General features: G+C 43.3%; 1 non-coding gene across 1 annotated transcript; it reads left to right on the top strand.

The window, feature by feature from the left end:
- The first annotated feature begins 14,217 nt into the window (after positions 1-14,217).
- Positions 14,218-14,359, top strand: LOC114817516. The gene has a single exon (XR_003765379.1). It is a non-coding gene; the product is annotated as a small nucleolar RNA SNORA7 (small nucleolar RNA).
- Positions 14,360-21,287: the final 6,928 nt, after the last annotated feature.

Here is a 21,287-nt window from a genome sequence, read left to right on the forward strand (position 1 = left end):
CCTTTTACCACCTTCTGGGTGGAGGTGAAGAAACGGTGACAAGGCGGTGAGAGGAGCAGACCTCTTCCCCAGTGAATCAACCAGAAGCGAGGTAGTCCCAGGACCAGAGATGAAAGGCAATTAAGTGACTTCAGGCGAGCATCCCTCAGCTTTTATATGCTACAGCTCTTACAGACAGGCGGGGGAACTTCTTCGTGACTAATCTGAATTTCCCCTTTACTTTCTTTTTTTTTTTTATACTCTAGGCTTGTATGGAGATATGTTTTTTTCTAGCATTCCAGTCTAGTTTTGAGTAGCAATGCAATGGCAGAGTCATAAAAGTAAGCTATTTTCTCTATTTCTCACCTTGCTTAGACCCAGATTGTGGGGCTTTTAATAAAGATAACTTTGCACCCACTGATCTGGGTGTGAGTATTTAGTCTTTCCCGGGGTTGGGTGATCTCCAAGATGCAAGATCAGCATTAACTCAGTAATCATTTGTGGTTGCAGGCATCATTCCCAGGTCACCAATCAGGAAGCTAGAAATCAGGCTGGTTGTGTAGTTTCCATGAGACAGCCAGGTTTCCAAATGGGATTAGGACCTGGCAATTTCAGAGTTTCTCCTGTCCCCTCCCTTCCCCTCATCAGTATGGTGAAGATGGGTGAAAGCTTTCTGATATGACTTACCTAACAGGTACAAGGGAGATTGAGGGAGAAGGTGTGGGCATTAGTGACTTCTTTTTATCATTCATTATGATTACTGGTCATTTAAATGAAATTGAAATGGATGTAACATCTCTTCTCCTTAAAACCCAAAGTACTGTTGGTCTCATTCATCTCCATCATATCCATGAGGTTGAAAGGTGAAAGTAAACCTTACTTAAAAATCACCTCCTCCAAGAGGCGTTCCCAGACTGAGCTCCTCTTCCCCCTCTACTCCCTCTGCCATCCCCCCTTTACGTCTCCGCAGCTAAAGCCTCATTTTCCCCTTTTCCCTCTGCTCCTCCACCTCTCCCTTCCCATCCCCACAGCACTGTACTTGTCCGCTCAACTGTATATATTTTCGTTACCCTATTTATTTTGTTAATGAATTGTACATCGCCTTGATTCTATTTAGTTGCCATTGTTTTTACGAGATGTTCTTCCCCTTGACGCTGTTTAGTGCCATTGTTCTTGTCTGTCCGTCTCCCCCGATTAGACTGTAAGCCCGTCAAACGGCAGGGACTGTCTCTATCTGTTGCCGACTTGTTCATCCCAAGCGCTTAGTACAGTGCTCTGCACATAGTAAGCGCTCAATAAATACTATTGAATGAATGAATACTTACTTGCTCAAGAAGCAGTGTGGTCTAGTGGATAGCGCACTAGGTTGAGCGTCAGAAAGACCTGGGTTCTAATCCTGAATCTGCCACTCATCTGCTGTGTGTCTGCTTGGGCATGTCTTTTAACTTCTCTGTGCTTCAGTTACCTCATGGATGGTAATTAATGGATGGGAATTAAGACTATGTGCTCCATTTGGGAGCTGGACCTGGAATGTGTCCACCCTTATTACTTTGTATCTACCCCAGCACTTAGCCCAGTGCCTCATACCTAGAAGGCACTTAACAAATGCCATTTTTAAAAAAATCCCTGAATTCCTGACAGGGTAACAAACACAGAAAGGTTGAAGGATTTGTTCAGAGTCATTAGAGCAAGTAAATCTAAGACTAGCAACTAAGTCTCTCGACTCACAGGTCATTGATCTTCCCACTAATAATTGCACTGAGTGAATGTGCTTGCTTTGTTTATCTTCCTAATAACTGGGGAAATGGACCATGAATCCTGAAATTCAGGTGTCTGGGCATGATGCTCTGGCATTTATTGCACCTGGTCCAGAAGGTGAACAAAGTGCATGAGGTATAAACCATTAGAGTAATTCTGGTTGCACACTGGGTGATATTTTGTTCATTTTTCATGTGGGCAATTTAAAGGACTTTATCCCTGTCATCTTCAGAGTTCAATTACAACGTTTGTATACAAAAATATTTTCATAAGTACATTTTCATTTTATATGTAGGCTTGTGTGTTTATGTTTGTATATATGTATCTATTATATATGTGTGTGTGTGTATGTGTATCTATTCTAGACACAAACCTTTTTTTCTATTGGTTTGTGGTTATAATTCACAGTCACACACAATATGTGTATGGGCACACAGTCATATACACAAATGGGAGCTTATACTTTCCACAGAACACACACACACACACACAATAGTAAAGCAGCTCAACAAAGAAATACAAAAAAAAAAAAAAAGCCTCCCACTCGCCCCACAAGAGGCCCGCGGTTACAGTGGCAAAATGAATGAGATCAGCATTCTGAACTATGTGCCCTTGTTTGCCTGTGGTGGGTGGGAGTATATCTATTTGTGAGGTTAGAGTGAAGGCTGGAAAATGGTAAAGTGCATTTCCCTTGAGCTTTAAGAATCAATGGTTCATTAAGAAAAGTTCCTGCAATCACTGGGAAAATAAAAACTTGGCTTCCATTAGAGGAACCTTATTGTGGCTGGGACTATCCAAGCAGCGGTGCCATGTGAAAAATATATTTGAAAGTGAAGTATGATATTTAATTTTGCTTTGAATTTCTGACTCCTTCTGTTGTTGCTCCCTTGACTTATTCTTTTTTCTGCTTCAAACTTTTCCAATGCTGCCTCTTTTAGCCACTGGCCATTACTTTTATATAAGTAACCAGAATCTCAAACAGCAGCTAAAACATTCTTTTAGTTTTCTTAAAATGTGCACCAAGGAATTAGAATGAAGGTTTAGAACTGTATATCACGAGATTTTGAAAGTGCATTTATGCATTTAAAAAAAAGGTATTAAAATTTATACATTAAAAGTTGTGACAGCATGAAAGTGCACAATATAAGGAACACTTTCCCAGCCATAATGGAATGGCTTCCATTTGTTTTTAAATATGAGCAAAAATAGAGAATTCACCTTGAAGGGCTCTAGAAGGTGATAGAGACATGAGGCAGGAGGGAGGATGAGAGGGGCTTCATGTGCAAAGACGACACGTTCTCCTGCTGCCCTGAAGGACTACAGCTGAACATAAAGAAATCAAGTTACAAGAAGGTGAGAAACAGCATGGCTTGGTGGATAGAGCACGGTCCTGAGAGTCAAAGGACCTGGATTCTAATCTCAGCTCTGCCACTTGCCTGCCGAGTGACTTTGGGTAAATCACTTAACTTCTCTGTCCCTCCGTTACCTCATCTGTAAAATAGTGATTAAAACAGTGAGTGTCCAACCCGATTAGCTTGTATCTACCCTGGTGCTCAGTACATTGACTGGCATATGTAATCACTTAACAAATGCCATTTAAAAAAAAAGACACTTAGAGATGGTAAACACTTTACCCCATTGTATAACTAAAGAAACCAAAAATTGAACACTAGTCTCTTCCATTCTGGGTTCATATAAAAAAACTGATATTTGACTTAGGTTAAACCTTCAACCCCACAGCACTCAGGTACATAGCCATAATTTATATTAATGCCTGCTTCCCTCTCTAGAGTGTAAGCTCCTTGTGGGCAGGAACCGTGTCTGACTCTATTGCATTGTATTGTCTCATGCTTAGTGAAATGCTCAACACACAGTAAGCACTCAATAAATACCCATGATGGTGATGATGTTGAATAAATACCATTGATTGTTTGGTCCTGTTTTCACTACTGCTTCTTGTATTTGGGTATTCCCAAATCCTCAGTTCTAAAAAAAGCTAATCTGCCCCTCATCATTTGAACTTTCTAACAGCCCTCACTTATTCATCTGATCACATATAGTGAACCTATTGACCATGAATTTATCCAAATCCTTCTTGAACTTTCAGCTTTGGGAATGAGGAGGCTTTCCTGGCTGATATCCAACTGAAGGCATATTCGGACTATTAATTCATAGTCCTTTGAGATTCATAAAATACATGAGTGTCCTCTTGCATGTGTGCTGTCAAAGCATGCACGTTAGTCTTCAGTGACAACATAGTATGTAAGCCTCCTCACATTATTTGGAAATAGGAACATTTGTATCATCTGGCAAACCTTCAGAACTCTACCCCTTGTTTTTCCTCAGTATCTGTAAGCTAGTGGATGGATTTTATTTGAAAATTGCTCTGATAATTCAATGAGGCAAGTAAATTCTACACTTAAGCACATTTTTATTTGTACCCTCAATAGTCTTTTCATCTTAGGTTAGCCAATTATTGTACCAAACAGTCTGGTTTTCAACCATCTTCCCTACACCCCTCCTCTCTTCCCCTCCTGCCCCCCCACCCCCTCCCAGCCCCTTGCCACCTGCTTCCAATACAGTACCAGGCAACTGCTGTGTCCCTTTTCAAATGTTCAGCCAGAACCTCTGTCTGCCGTGGCTTCTGCCACCAAGTTCTGCAGTTCAGACACTGTGCTGAACTTGACATGGGCCCGGAGATGGGGAAGGAAACGCCAAAGCTGTGAAACATCAGGGAGCATCTGGGTTCCCACAGCAATCTTCTGGTTTTGAGCAGAATAAAAGGAAGTTAGGGAAAGTGACAGTTGTGTGACAACATCGTGATGGCATGTGTGATGTCTTGGGTCTTGGGATCCAGTTCCTTGGGGTGGACCTAATTCAGGTTTTTTATTACCCTAAATCATTTGTACTAACTCCTGTTTTATTGTTCTTCCTCCTACACCCACTATTTGTGGACAGATATTATCTGCCCACCCCATTAGATTATAAACTCCTGGAGGGTAGTAATTTTGGGTCCTGTTGTTTCCTCCCAACTGCTTGGTTTAGTCCTTTGCCCAAAGGAAACCCTAAATAGATACCACTGATGATGACAATCAATCAGTGTTATTTATTGAGCACTTATGTGCAGAGCATTGTACTAAGCACTTGAGTGCAATTCAACAGAATTAATGGACATATTCCCTGCCCATAACGAGGTTGCAGTCTAGAGGATGTGGGGTGTGTGTGTTTGTGTGTTTTCTGTGGGCTATGATGTTCTTTGCAAAGGAAGCTGTTCCTTATATTTGTATATGCAGAGTGATTAAAAGATTGATGGTCTTTTCCAGGCTTTTCAAATGATACTAGTCGTCCTAAAAATAGTTTCTAAATTTGGACTGCAGGGGATTCTTTGGCCTTTCCACAATTTTATATGGACTCTCAAGGTGTTACTATTGACTTGAGGCCCGAGACAAGGAGTTAGTTCTTACATCTAAACCCAAATCAACCCTGAGTTTTCCTCAGAGGAACTCATCTAATTTAAATGTAATTAGAGAAGTGGCATGGCCTAGTGGGCAGAGCATGGGGCCTAGGAGTCAGAAGGACCTGGGTTCTAATCTCGGCTCCTCCACTCATCTGCTGAGTGACTGTGGGTGTCACTTCACTTATCTGTGCCTCAGTTACCTTGTCTATAAAATGGGGATTAAGACTGTAAGGTCCAAATGGGACTTGGACTGTGTCCAACTTGATTAGCTTGTATCTACCCCAGCACATAGAAAGCACTTAATACATTTTTTATTATTATTATTATTATTAAGTGCCATCGGGTCATTTCTGATTCAGAGCAACTCCAAGGATATACCTTCTTCAGAATGTCCTGTCCTCTGCTATAATTTGCAACCTTTCTCTTGGTTTTTCCATTATTGTTGCTATGGTCTGTATCCATGTAGCTGCAGGTCTGCCTCTTCCACGTTTTCCCTGGACCTTCCCTAGCTTTAATGTCTTCTCCAGAGAATTAGTCAAATACCATTAAAAAAGGATAGAATGTGGCTTCATTTCCCAGTTTTGCTCTTCAGTTTTGGACTTCTGCTCTAAGCAAATGTGTGAATACACTGCGAGTGTAACCCCCGGTCTGTGGCAGCCAGGAGAGTCATTTCAGAAGGAAGTGTCTCCCCATCTCCATCTGGTGTTCTGTCAGTTGCAAGTGTGGCTGCCCATCACTGGTGGGACTTCATCTTCCATGTTGGCACTGTTTTTTGGTCTTTGTTTTTTGAATTATGAAATATCGAGAGGTAGGAAAGATGATTAACAGAAGATCAATCAATCAGTGGTATTTATTGAGCAATAACTGTGTGCAGAGCACGTTATTAAGCACTTGGGAGAGTATAACGCAACAGAATTAGGGGGCATGTTCCCTGCCCATAACAGGCTTACGGTCTAGAGGGGGAGACAGTGTAAATAAGTAAATTATAGCATATAATTTAAAGATGTATACAGAAGTGCTGTGGGGCTGGGGATGAGGTGAATATCCAATGTCTGAAAGTCACAGATTCAACTGCATATTTGAAGCAGAAGGGAGAGCGAGCTGGGAAAAAGAAGGCTAAATTGAGGAAGGCTTCTTGGAGGAGATGTGACTTTAATGAGGATGGGAATGATAGCCTCTAGGAACTTAAATTGTGGGGTGTTCAAAATCTTCAAATATCCAGCTAGGGTTGGACTATCTGAAGATTTGGGCTCTGGCTATAGTTTTTGCATGGGGTTGGAAGGCCTGCCCAAATTGTACCCCTTAATGATGCCACCCAAAACAACAATTCCCAGAAACTTCCCAATCTGGATTGTCTGGCCTACTGGGTGGAAGTGGTCCAGTTCCTCTTTTTCAAACAGACATTTTTACTTTGGCATTCAATCAGTGATATTTATTGAGCCCTTACTGTCTACAGAGCACTATAGTAAGTGCTTGGGAGAGTAAAATACAGCAGAGTTGGTAGATGTGTTCCCTGCCTTCAGTGAGCTTAGTCTAGAGGGAAAAGTAGGAAACAAGGAAGACTTTGGAAATAAACCCAAATAATTAGAAGGTATCAACAGAAGCATCTGGTCCAGTTCTGCACAGACTCAGTTAATAACCAAATCAGATATTCTGACTAGAGCGTAGATGCTCTTGGTTAAGTTTTCAAAACATCAGCCAGGCAATTATAAAAATAATAATTGTGGTATTTAAGTGCTAATTTTGTGCCAGATAGATTCTGTATAATCAGGTCCCATCTGAAACTTTCAGTCTAAGTAGGAGGAAGGGCAGGTATTGAATCCCCATTTTGCAGAGGAGGGAACTGAGGCACAGAGAAGTTAAGTGACTTGCCCAAGATCATACAACAGGTAAATGGCAGAGCTGCACTTATTATGTTATTACATTATGTTATTATGTTATTACATTATGGATTATGTGACTTTCCACACTCACCTCTCCAAAAAACTCAGGCACCTGAAATTTATACAGGGGCCCTTCACCTCAACAGGATATAGACTGGTGCCCCTCCCAATTTTTTGTGGGTTTTTTTTTTTTTTTTTTTTGGTTTGGGGTGGAGAGAATAAGTATAAATTGAGAAAACTGAGAAGTGCTCCCCCACCCTGCCCGGCCACAATCTGGCATCAAAGAAAACCCAGATCTGGACCCTTAATATCCTTTTCCATGAAAGCAATAATCAAGCTTTATCAGAAACAAAACCAGAACCATACTAAATATGTCCAAGGTTTAGGATCAGAGGCCAGAATAGTGGAAAGAAGCTTTTAAATGAGTCGTAATGTGTCCTGACCAAAGTAAAGGAAGACAAAGAGAACCAGGGAAAAGATATGAAAACTCCACTGTCTAAGATGACCCCAAAAAAAGTCCCTATCAACAGGAAGCTATCAGCAGCCCTAACCAGGGAAAGTTGGTTGCATCTGTGAAAAAAAACAGTGTGACAAAATGATCACCCAGACAGATCTTAATGTAAGGAGAGCTAAAGGTGAGGGCCCCTTGCGATGGATTCTCTTGAACTGACTTCAGATGAAGACCTGACAGAGATGAGCAAATCAGAAATGTTTTGGCTTGCAGCCCATTGAAATTTCCTTTAAATTCACATGGGTTGCCTTCCCCTCTGGTGAAGGGGATGCCCCTCACCTGCCCATCTCAGTACTACTGGTTACTGTAATACATCAAGTCCTCCCATAATGTGGGGGTTGTATTTGTGCAGGACCCCACCTTAAGGAAAGCTCAAGTTATAGCACCTTCAGAATCCAACTCCACACACATGCTCCCAATCATTTTTCCCAACACCACATCGCACTATATCCAAATAGACTCATCTTGTCAGAAAAATGCTCCCTAATACAGACACTGTTTTGTGTGTGTGTGTGTGTATTTTAAATCATGTTTAAGTGCTTACTATGTACCAGGCACTGTATTAAGCATTTGTATTTATTGAGCACTTACTCTGTGCAGAACACTGTGCTAAGCACTTGGAAAGTACAATTCAGCAACAAATAGGCTAATCAGATTGGATACAGGTCATGTCCCACATAGGGCTCACAGTCGTAGTCCCCGTTTTACAGATAAGGTAACAGGCCAACAAAGTGAAGTGATTTGCCCAAGGTCACACAGCAGACAAATGGTGGAACCGAGATTAGAATCCAGTTCCTTCTGACTCCCAGCCCCATGCTCTATCCATTAGGCTAACCTGCTCTCTGTCTTCTGGCCCACTGTGTAAGAAAGATGTGTGTTCTGAGTGTGATAATGGTTGTGCATCATGATTTGGGGGCAGAGTGAGCCCAAAAATGTAGAAAAAAGTGTTTTGCCAACTATTCATTTGACGGTAGGCCCAGAAAGGGGGAGGGGATTTTAGGGAGTGCCATCCTTGCTCTATAACTTGTCTGCTGTATGATCTTGAGGAAGTCACTTAAATTCTCTGGGCCTCAGTTCCCTAATCTGAAAAAGAGGGATTAAGACTTAAACCCTATGTGGGACATGGACTGTGTCCAACCTGATTAATTTGTATCTACCCCAGTGCTTAATATGATGCCTGGCACAAAGTAAACACTTAACAAATGCCATAGAGGGGTGGGGGGGCATGGGGGAACCTGGACAAAGACAAGTTTCAAAGAACCACTACCTTGCGTCTTTTCAGCCCTAAATGCTAGTTAACTCTTGGGGCTTGTCAGAGACTTGGAGGGGTTGGATTGGGGGTGAGTGAAGTTGGCTGGCTGAAAGTGAAGGGAAGAAAAACCTGTCGCCTGGAACTTCATCTCCTGATGGCCTCTCCTGCTGCCTGTCTGTGGCATCTTAGGTTGCTTCTCTGCAAGTGTCTTTTCACTCTTCTAGGATGTAGGGTGATGTGGTCATTCAAGGTGGAAATAAGGCATCTGGCCTGTAAGAATTTTAATTAAAAATTAAAAATGGGACCCATGGCCCAAAATTGGCCCTTGGCCTTGAGCTTCTTCAAAGCATTCATATATTCTGTCAGTAGACAATAGTAGTCAGTACTATTGATTATAATAATAATAGGCATTTCATGCCCATTTCATGCCCTTTTTTCTGTACCAGGAGCTGACTCTTAAAAGCTGTTTACTGTATATGTAAAATACTGAGTCAAGATGTCAAGTGCAAGCAAGAACAAAAGAACCATTTGAAACAATTTTGAAAATATTATGGTTAACAAAGAACTGACTACAAAATTTCAAGCCCAGAACTTGAAATTCTGAACTTGAACATGATGACAATAAGTAAGAAGGGTTGCATTTAATACAGATCAGGTGATCTAGAGATATGAATAAAATAGGACCAGAAACCGGTTGAAAATAAAATAAGTCCAGCAGTAAAAAAGCAGATGTGATTTAAAACATTACTTTAATGGCCCTGAACTTCTTCAAAGCACTCATATATTCCATCAGTAGACAAACCTCATGAGCTGAAATCCAAAAACATAATATGGCTGAGAGCTGCAGGTAATTTTTTAAAAAATCCTTTAATGAGAAAGGTGAGCAAATGTTCTTTGGGCAGGGGTGGGCTGTGGGGCCAGTTATTGCACTGTAAGCTTGATATGGGCAGGATACGAATCTGCTTATTCTGTTGTATTGTTCTCTCCCAAGTGCTCAGTACAGGGCTCTGCACATTTAAAGTGCTTAATAAATACCACTGATTGATTCCCTGGAAGGGGCTCAACTGCAGCCTGCTGCAGTGATGAAAGAATAAAACATCTGTCGCCCAGCTTTTCACTGAGAATACCAGCAAGTACAGGAAAGGTGCATGTTGCACTTGAGCTGCAGTTTGACCACCCTTGCATTAAATGCTTAGTGCTTAGTACAGTGCTCTGCATACAGTAAGCGCTCAAATATGATTGAATGAAATGCACCATTTTTGCTTAGTCATTCAGAGTCGCTGTGGGGACAGAGAGGGAGACGGTTGTAAGAGAGAAGTTCAAAAAAATGTACCCTTCTGATCTAATTCAAAGTAAAATGCAGTATATCTTAATGAAGCATCTATACTTTGTATTAATTTGTTAGTGAATTCCAAATCAAGTTCCTTAGAAGTTTGTCCATCTCTAAAAATAAGAAGTAATGTTTTAAATCACATCTGCTTTTTTACTGCTGGACTTATTTTATTTTCAACCGCAGTTTCTGGTCCTATTTTATTCATATCTCTAGATCACCTGATCTGTATTAAATGCAACCCTTCTTACTTATTGTCATCATGTTCAAGTTCTGGGCTTGAAATTTTGTAGGAAGTTCTTTGCTAACCATAATATTTTCAAAATTGTTTCAAATGGTTCTTTTGTTCTTGCTTGCACTTGACATCTTGACTCAGTATTTTACATATATAGTGAACAGCTTGTAAGAGTCCGCTCCTGGTATAGAAAAAAAGGGCATGAAATGGGCATGAAATGGGCATGAAATGCCTATTATTATTATAATCAATAGTACTGAGTACTTGTTCAATACCATTACCATAAATAAGTACTTCCCTGTTTGCGCCTGTCCCGCTGTCAACCCCTGGCCCACGTCCTACTGCTGTCCTGGAATGCCCTCCCTCCTCACATCCACCAAACTAACTCTCTTCCCCTCTTCAAAGCCCTACTGAGAGCTCCCCTCCTCCAAGAGGACTTCCCAGACTGAACCCCCCTTTCCCTCTGCTCGTCCTCCCCTCCCCTTCCCCCGCCTACCCCCCGGCTCTTCCCCCTCCCCCTCCCCTCAGCACGGTGCATATTTGTATATATTATTTTTTACCCTATTTATTTAGTTAATGAGGTGTATAACTTCATGATTCTATTTATCTTGATGGTGTTGTCTTGTTTTGTTCTCTTTTGCTTTGCTGTCTCCCCAATTTAGACTATAAGCCCGTTATTGAGCAGGGATTGTCTCTATCTGTTGCTGAACTGTACATTCCATGCTCTTAGTACAGTGCTCTGCACATAGTAAGAGCTCAATAAATACGACTGAATGAATGAATGAATGCCTAAGAATTTATAAACCCATTGTTGGGTAGGGATTGTCTCTATCGGTTGCTGAATTGTACTTTCCAAGCGCTTAGTACAGTGCTCTGCACACAGTAAGTGCTCAATAAATGCGATTGAATGAATGAATGAATGAATGAATGAAAAGCCGGGTGGTCTAGTAGAAAGAGCATGGGCCCAGGAGTCAGAGGATTTGGATTTTAGTCCTGGATCTGCCACTTACCCTCTGGGGGATCTTAGGCAAGTCACTTAACTTCTCTGTGACTCAGTTTCCTCATTTGCAAAATGGTGATTCAGTACATGCTTTTCCTCCTACTCAGACTGCGCCTCTATAGACTCCAGTGCTTAGTAAAGTGCTTGACCCATAGTAAGCACTTAAATAATTTTATTAATTATATTATCAACAATTATTATTATTACTGCTCCATGCAAGGATCAGTACTAAGCACTTGGGAGAGGACAGAAGAGTACTAAAATTCTTTTGTAATAAATGAAAAAAAATCAAAGTTTCAGATAATCCATAGGAATGCCATTGACCTCTGGTGATTGCCATAAATCTGGAAATGTCAAATGCTCAAATGACAAATTTTCTACCTTCCCTGCCACCCCCAGTCAGCTGACTCTCATGTGTACGGACACTCAGATTCAAGGAAGATGGCGTGGTCTGTGAGCTCAGAGATCCCATGCTAATGGGGAAACAGAAAACATCACCAACTTAAGAGATACAGAAAAATGCAGAGACCCAAAACATGTTTATGTAATTTACACATTCACAAATGCGTGGGAAGACCTAAGGAGGCTGAAGTGACACTCGAACTCCCATCTACATGTACAGAATGAAGAACTGAGAGAATTAGTGGATCCATTTATTCCCCCACCAAAAACTAACTTAACCTAAAGTACCTGAATAACTGAGGCTACTGTATATTTTTTGGCCTTGAATGATCGGGATCATTTGCTGGTTTGTTTGGCTTTAGAAGGTGATATCAGAGTGGCAAAGGAAATGAAACGCGGCAAGGAAAATCTAGGAATCCAGATCCCTATCATTTGTCAAGAAATAGGACCATTTCCCGGTTGGAAATGAAGGATCCAAAGTGGAAAAGTGTAAGCAGATCCACTCCTAGACTTGGCAAATGTGCAAGAGCTTCTCAAAGACATCCATACTCACGGATGCTGCCTCACAGTGGACAAAAATGCCAGTGGCTGGGGGGATGTGAGGCCGTGTTTCCCACTTTCAGTTTATTTTGGATTCTGTGTATTGCTTTTGCAGGGTAACCCCTGGGAATCAGGATCATCCAGTCTACAGGCTCTAGAGTGAAGGCTTCACTAAATAATAATAATAATTATATATTATACTCTTATGTGCCAAGCACTGTCCGGCACATTGTCAGTCTATCATATTTATTGAGCGCTTACTGTGTGCCGAACACTGTACCAAGCATTTGGGAGAGTACAGTATAATAGTCTAAGGGACACATTCCCTGCCCACAACAAGCTGACAAGATAAGCAGGTTAGGCACAGTCCTTGTCCCACATAGGCCTCACAATCTAGGGAGGGGGAGAAGAATTGATTTAATCCTCATTTTACAGATGAGGAAATGGGAGGCAAAGAGAAGTTAAGTGACTTTTCCAAGATCACACAGAAGGCAAGTGGTGAAGGTGGAATTAGAACTCAGGTCCTTTGACTCCCCGGTCTGGGCTAGGAGTTAGTTACGATGAGTGCAGATTCTGGATTACAAATACTAGATTCTCTTCTAAAATTTCAGAGATCCAGTGGCATGAAAAGTTAAGAAACAACTCTCATTTGGAGATCTGCAGTCAGCAGGAGTACATTTAAAACTTTCCCAACGGGGGAAATTTGAAAGTTATAAGATGCTTATCCCAAGAAGTTAAACCTTGCTTCCTTCTTCCTAGCTTGGCTGGTTGCTAGATTCTCACTACAGATCTGCTCAGCATACCTTCCTGCCCAAAACCAAGGCTCATCAAAAAGACACAGCAATGCCTGTCTGATGCCAGGACACCAGGGTGAGGCTCAGATATCTGCCAACAGTCCTTGGTGACCCTCCCCTAGACAGATTAAACCTTGAAGCTAGTACCTCACAGGAGGAGGAAGAGGACAGTAGGGAGATAGATTGTTAGCTCATCTTTATTGTATTGTACCCACCTGAGTGCTTCTACAATGCTCTGCACACAGTAGGTGCTCAATAATTATGTACATAATTTAATTGTGCAATTAATTAAATTGTGCTATTTCAGTGCTTACTACGTGCCAAGTACTGTATTAAGTGCTAGGGAAGATGTAAAATAATCAGAATGGACACAGTCCCTGTCCTACATGGGGCCCAGAGTCTGAGAGAGAGCAAAAACAGATATAGAATCCCTATTTTACAGATGAGGAAACTGAGGCTTAGAAAAGTGAAATGACTTGCCTAAGGTCACACAGAAGGCAAGGGGCAGAGATGGGATTACAACCCAGGTCCTCTGACTTCTAGGCCCGGGCTCTTTACATCAAGCCACGCTGCTTAGAAAACCCTCAGAGATCTAAGGAGGTTATGGGAGCTCTTTCTCTGGCCATTAATAAGGAAAAGTTTCAGGATCAACTGTATGATATCCAATACTGCGTGAAGGCAGGGGGCTGGACTAGTCTCTGTCCTCCTACGTGCTCCTCTTCCTACTCCATGCCTCCATAGAGACACAACTGGCAAGATGAGAGAGTGCAAGTGGCACTGTGCCAGCCACCAGCCCCACCAGCAGTTCCTCTGCACGGATTTTTTCGGCCCGGAAGTCTCAGTTCCAGGGGTCATCCATGATTTCTGATGGGAGACTCCGTCATCATCCAGGTTTCTCCTGGCCCTTCAAGTCTACAGTTACATTCATTCATTCATTCAATAGTATTTATTGAGTGCTTATTATATGCAGAGCACTGTACTAAGCACTTGGAATGGACAAATCGGTAACAGATAGAGACAGTCCCTACCCTTTGACGGGCTTACGGTCTAATCGGGGGACTACCTTGGTTAAGGCAGCCCTCTCAGGGTCGCATCTGGAGAGTTTCCAGTACTCTACCGGTCTCGACTATGGGAGGGAGAGTCAAGCAGAGGCATGCCCATTCCATTGCTAGCTTGGGCAGCGGCTAGCGAATGGAAGGAAGGCAATCTGCTACAAGTCAAAACTCATCTGTGCTGGTCAGGAGCGGCACGGGAGAGGACCGAGGGCAGAGACTCAAGTTTACCGTGCGGGGGGAGGCGATGGTAAGCCATTTCCATATATTTTTACCAAGAAAACTCTGTGGATACACTACCGGAACGATTGCAGATGGAGGTGGGGCATTCTGGGAGGGATGTGTCCATGGCGTCGCTATGGTTCAGAGATGACTTGACCACATAAGACAAGACGATGTTAGAGCAAGAAAAGTAGAGTCATTCTTGGGTGTTTGGGAGTCTGCGGCTCGTGGAGAAATTTCAATGAATGGTATTTATTGAGCACTTACTGTGTGCAGAGCATGTGTACTAAGCACTTGGGAAAGTGCTCTACTAGGGACAGAGACTCTATTTTCCACCTGTTCATTCTCTCCCAGGGCTTAGTACAGTGCTCTGCACACAGTAAGTATTTAATCGATGCCGTTACTACCACTACTAAAAGACAGTAGTCACTAGGTACGATTCCTGCCCTCAAGGAGTTTACAGCCTAGTGAGATACTATACCTTTCCCCCACCCTCTCCTCCTCCACTCTCGCCTTGTCTTATGCTGTATCATACTCTTCCTAGCGCTTAGTACAGTACTCTCCACACAATAAGCAGCATGGCTCAGTGGAAACAGCCCAGGCTTGGGAGTCAGAGGTCATAGGTTCAAATTCCGGCTCTGCCACTTGTCAGCTGTGTGACTTTGGGCAAGTCCCTTCACTTCTCTGTGCCTCAGTGACCTCATCTGTAAAATGGGGATTAAGACTGTGAGCCCCACGTGGGACAAATTGATCAGCTTGTATCCTCCCCAGTGCTTAGAACAGTGCTTTGCACATAGAAATCGCTTAATAGATGCCATTATTATTATAATAAGTGCTCAATAAGTACGATTGTTTTACTGACTGAACTTGGGCATCCTCACTGTCTCTGATGTAACCCACTAGGAGAAGCAGCGTGGCTCAGTGGAGAGAGCACGGGCTTTGGAGTCCGAGGTCATGGGTTCGAATCCCGGCTCTGCCACTTGTCAGCTGTGTGACTGTGGGCAAGTCACTTAACTTCTCTGTGCCTCAGTTCCCTCCTCTGTAAAATGGAGATTAAGACTGTGAGCCCCACATGGGACAACCTGATTCCCCTGGGTCTACCCCAGCGCTTAGAACAGTGCTCTGCACATAGCGCTTTACAAATACCAACATTATTATTATTATTGAATGAATGAATGAATGATTATTATTACTTGCAGGTTGGCACTGGGGAAAAAAAAACCCAACAAGCGGGTCTCTCTTGAATACTGAAAAGCAAACAGTGGCCACTAGGGGGCAGCAATAACAATAGTGAGGTTTGGGGTGATTTTTTTCTCTTTATTTTTTTTCCTTTCACCGAAGTATTGTTATATCAGAGTTTAACCAGTCAGTCGTATTTCTTGGACGTTTACTGTATGTAGGGAACTGTACTAAGCATTTTTAATACGATTTAAAAAACACACAGGCAACTGGATGACTCTTGCTCTGGCCTATCCCGTCTGACCATAAATCCTTCTAGTCCCTCAGGGGAGCAGCAGATGTTCTACACTCACACCCACACAGTAACAGTAATAGTTATCGTGGTATTTGTAAAATGCTTTCTATGTCCCCAGCATTATACTAAGCACTGGGGTAGATACGATACAATCAGATCGGGCACAGTTCTCATCCAACACGAAGCTCAGAGTCTCCGTAGGAGGGAGAACGTGTGTTGAATTGCCATTTTACAGATGAGGAGACTGAAGAACAGAGAAGTTAAGCGACTCGCCCAAAGTCACGCTGCAGCCAATTAGGGGAGCTAGGATTGGAATCCAGGTCCTCTGACTCCAAAGCCCGTGCTCTTTCCACCAGGTCTGTAAGCTCCCTCGAGACAGAGTTTGTTGTGGGCAAGGGAGCGTCTGCTAATTCTGTTGTACTGTGCTCTCCCAAGCGCTTAGTGCAGTGATCCGCACATAGGAAGTGCTCAGTACTATTGATAGGTCGCTCTGCTTTCCAGGCCATTCCCCCTTAATTTCCTTTGGCAGTAAAGCCTGGGGATGTCAGAATTTCAGGGTGGATGGTTACCTGAGCAATAATCTTGCCCTAGAAGCAAAATTCTCCCGATGATCCAGGCAGCACTGGCCCATAGCCCAGGTCCTGAGGGATGAAAGTATTGGTCGAGTGAGGGTCGGCTGCAATGGAACTCAAGTCACCAATTCAGCCAGCAGCAATTGCCCCCTCCTGGGAAAAGGGGAGACCTGACTGATCCGTGCTAAGGGAACCGGACGAAACCCCTTTCAACATGAAGGAGAGGGTCTGTGTAGCCACCTGAAAGCACCTGAAACCTGAAACCCTCCCTATCTGAATGAGCCTCATTTCCACAGCCTAAGCACAATGTATTTTAGGTGTGTGTTGGAGTGGGGGCATGTTGAGGTCATCACTTGGATCATTCTTACCAAAAAAAGAAAAAAAAAGAAATTTCCTAAAACCTACACTTTTGTCTTCATTATCCACAGAATTTTTTCAGTTCTTCTGTTTCCCCGGGCAAAGGAAACCTGGCCTTTCAGAGCTTGGACTGGGGCTTGCCTAGTGACGTGGGCACCAGAGAAGTGAATAAGGAAATACACCATATCATGGTTGGGTGGGAGGAGGTGAAGAAGAGGAAAGGGTGAACGGCGGTGTGAGTAAGCTAAGAATCAGTGGGAGGACATGGACACGGAGGCTAGGAAGTGGCCTGGGCCAGCCCACTGATTTCACGGCGCGTCGGCTTGCAGTTGAATCCAGAGGCCCTGTGACCATAGCTCTCGTTTATAGTGTGAATGAGATTCCCGAGACCTAGCGTCCGCAGGACCCGACGCTATTTGGTCTGGGGGAAGTCTGCGCTGATGGTTTCCTTTGGTGCTTTCCAGCTATTTTGGCACAGCAGGTGTTTCTCTTTCTTGGCTTCTTCAACTACCCACTAGATTTTGTTAGGTCGATTTTCAGGGGGCTCTGGAGAGCATCGGGGGAAAAATATCCCGTTATTTCTAGCCGCCCTTTTGATTTGAAAAGTGGCATTACTTCCTGACAGTCGAGTTTTGAGCAACACGCGTGGGTGTGGCTCATCGCCGATGTGTGACCGACAAGCCCATCTGCCGCACTCTCGGGTGTTATCCACCACGGCTGACGCTGATTTCACGTCTCCCCCTCGGTGTCCCCCTGCTCTCCTGCCTTCCCCATTTCTGATTGCTGCGAGTCACGCTGACCCATCTTCTTCTGCCACAGTCTAATGCTGCTTCACAGCATTAAGGTTTTGCTTCATTTCATCTCAAACTTGCAACACCCTCCTTCCACACATCAGACAAACCACAGCTCTCCCCACCTTCTATGCCCTCCTATAAATCCCCCTCCAGGCCGTCCGTTCCCTGTGGGTAGGGAGCATGTCTGCCAACACTTGTGTGGTACTCTCCCAATCGCTTAGGACAGTGCTCTGCACACAGTAAGGGCTCAGTAAATACCACTGATTGGTCCTACCTCCCCCGACAACCTGTCCCCGATTAATTTCCCAGCACCCCGAGTCATCTCATCCCTTCAGTTAACACCAGACTTATGACTTTATCTTTACCCTCCGTAGCGCCCATGTATTTGTGTCTGCTTTATTTAATTTTGAGTTTAGTCAATATTTTTATTGTGCTTAAAGTGTATGCTTCCCCATAAGCAGGGAATGTGTCACTTCTGTATTCTTTCCAAACACCCAGAAGAGAGCACTTGATACATGCTGCTACTATTTATACTATTTTAAGGTGTTTCTTCTGTCCTCTTGTTCAGCATCTGGCAGCCATTTGGGTAAAGTCTTGTTATCCTTCTCTTCAAGTGGACCACCGGTGAAGTACGATGGGACAAGTATGGTAACCAGAGGCCTGAGGGTTGACTGTTGTAAAACTCCATGCCATTTTTTCATGGTATTTGTTAAGCACTTACTATGTGCCAGGAACTGTACCAAGCTCTGGAATACAGATACAAGGTAATCAGGTTGGGCACAGCCCAAGTTCCACATGGGACTCACAGTATTAATCCTCATTTTACAGATGATGGAACTGAGGCTCAGGGAAGTGAAGTGACTTGCCCAAGATCACACAGCAGACAGATGGCAGAGCAGGGTTTAGAACTCAGGTCCTTCTGACACCCAGGCCCGTACTCTATCCACTTAGGCAATGCTGCATCCCTGATGCTGTTTTTAACCTAGTTGTTATTGATGGAACTGCTCTAGGAGTCAGATATGATTTTTGCAGTATCGAAAAGTCTATCTGTTAAGTGCTTACTGTGTACACAGCACATACTACGCGCTTGGGGGAATGCGAAGTTAGAATGTTCCCTGTCCACAAGGAGCTTGTAGTCTAGAGGGGAGCAGTAGACCCCAAATCTGTCATAAAGCAAACTGGGACGTTATTTCCTTTGTCTATCTTCAGTTTGGGCTGTCTTGGTGCTGTGTTGATCCCACACCCTGTGTTTGTATCTTCCTCAGGACACGCTAATTTTACGGTCTTACTTTCTATTGCTTACCCTGCATCATAAATGTGCCATTTAAGTTACAGAGATCCATGTCATTCAATCAGTAGTATTTTTTGAGTGCTTACTGTGTACAGAGCAGTGTACTAAGCATTTGGGAGAGTACAGTACACTGGAATTGGTAGATATGTTACCTGCCCACAGTGAACTTTCAATCTAGAGGGGGAGTAAGCACTCTATAATATAATAAACACAGTAAGCACTCTATAATATGATTGATTGACAAGGCTCTCTGAATTCCGATGCAGTCAGCTAGAAAATATAGGAAATTGGCGAACATCTCAGGAAAGCCAAATTTTTTAAGAAGTGACCAGAGCCCAGGAATACTGAAGGTGCCAAGTGCATTTGAAACAGTCAGTTGAATTGAGCACTAACTGTGTGCAGAGCATGTACTAAGCTATTGGGAGAGTACAGTGTAACAGAGTTGAACACATTCCCTGCCCACAACAACCTTACAGTGTAGAGGCATTATACAGACTATATTGCCCTTAGGTAGTTAAGTCGATGTATGGAACACTCAGCATAAGATGATTAATATCAATGATCAGTATCAATATAGAAGAGTAGGGTTTTGATTGTGATAGAGGTCATGGTGATAATAATGGTAATTATAATAATAAGAAGAATAGTTGTATTCCTAAGTGCTACCGTGTGCCAAGCTCTGTAGTAAGCACTGGGATAGGTGCAAAAGAGTTAGATTGGACACAATCCTTGTCCCACATGGAGCTCACAGTCTCAGTAGGAGGGAGAAAACACAATGAATCCCCATATCAGCGATGAGGGAACTGAGGCCCAGGCAGGTTAAGCGACTTGCCGAAGATGGCAAGTGGCAGAGCTGGATTAGAAGCCAGGTCCTCTGGTTCCCGGGACTGTGATCTTTCCATGCTGCCATGCTGCTTTTCTATTACCTCTCATGTTTCCTACATTTCTCCTGTGACGGGCAGGAAAAATTATGACCACTAGAGTGATATGAAACCACACTGCGATTCATGGAGCATGTGGTTAATGATGTTCCTTAAGGTCTTCAATCAACCCTCTCCCACTGCAACTCAGCCCACACACATTTCCCCTGGAACATCAACCTACTCACTGTAACTCAATCTCATCTCCGTCATGTTGACCCCTCTCGCGTGTCCTCCCACTGGCCTGGAGTGTCCTCCCCTCCCTCATATTCTGCAGATTACCACTCTCTCCATCTTCAAAACCCTACTAAAATCTTATCTCCTCCAAAAAGCCTTCTTTTTTCAATCATAGTTGTTAAGTGCTTTCTATGTGCCACGCACTGTACAGAGCGCCAGTTACAAGGTAATCAGGTTGGACACAGTCAAAGTAGGAGAAAGAACAGCTATTGAATATCCATTTTACAAATGAGCAAATTGAGGCAGAAAGAAGTCAAGTGACTTGTCCAAGGTCACACAATAGACAAGTACTCATATACGTATCCTTAATTGATTTTGCCTTTCTCCTCGCCTAGACTCTAAGCTCCTTATCAGCAGGGAACATGTCTACCAACTCTGTTGTATTGTACTCTTGCAATTTTTTAGTACAGTACTCTGCACACAGTAAACACTTTATAAATATCACCGATTGATTGTTTGATTGAAATGGTAGAGCTAGGATTAGCACCCAGGCCCTCTGACTCCCAGGCCCCTACTCTGTCCAGGACCTGGGTTCTAATCCCCGCTCTGCCACTTGACGGCTGTGACCTTGGACAAGTCACTTTACTTCTCTGTGCCTCACTTATCTCATCTGTAAAATGGGGATTGTTCCTGTGAGCCCCATGTGGGACATGGACTGTGTCCAACCAGATTAGTTTGGGTCTCCCCCAGCACTTAGAAGAATGCCTGACACATAGTAGCATAGTAAGCGCTTACCAAATACCATCATCGTCACTAAGCCAGGCTGCTTCCAAGCCTTCCCTGACTAACCTCTCATCTCCCCTCCCTATTCTTCCTCCCTTCTGTGTCACCAACCTACTATGCTCCTGAAGCACTTTGGCACTTTCGCCTCAGAGCGCTTAAGTGCATATCCGCATACTCCGTTGCTTCCCCTACCTGTATTACATTTTAATGTCCATCTCCCTGACTAGATTGCAAGCATCTTGTGGGCGGGGATTGTGCCTTCCAACTCTAAAGTTCTCTCCCAAGCACTTAGACCAGGCTTCGGCACCCAGTAAACATTCAATAAATACCACTGATGGATTAATAGTTGGTCCAGCATTGAGATCCCACAATAGTTTCTGCACTCTCCTCTGAAATCTTGTGACATTTCCTGTGTTCTTTATTTAGTAAGGGCCTATGAAGGGAAGAAATAATGTTCTGGAAGAGAGGAGGAAAGAGAAGAATCCTAGAAACATTGGGAGAGGG

This window comes from Ornithorhynchus anatinus, chromosome 16, assembly GCF_004115215.2.
Source record: "Ornithorhynchus anatinus isolate Pmale09 chromosome 16, mOrnAna1.pri.v4, whole genome shotgun sequence".
NCBI lineage: Eukaryota > Metazoa > Chordata > Mammalia > Monotremata > Ornithorhynchidae > Ornithorhynchus > Ornithorhynchus anatinus.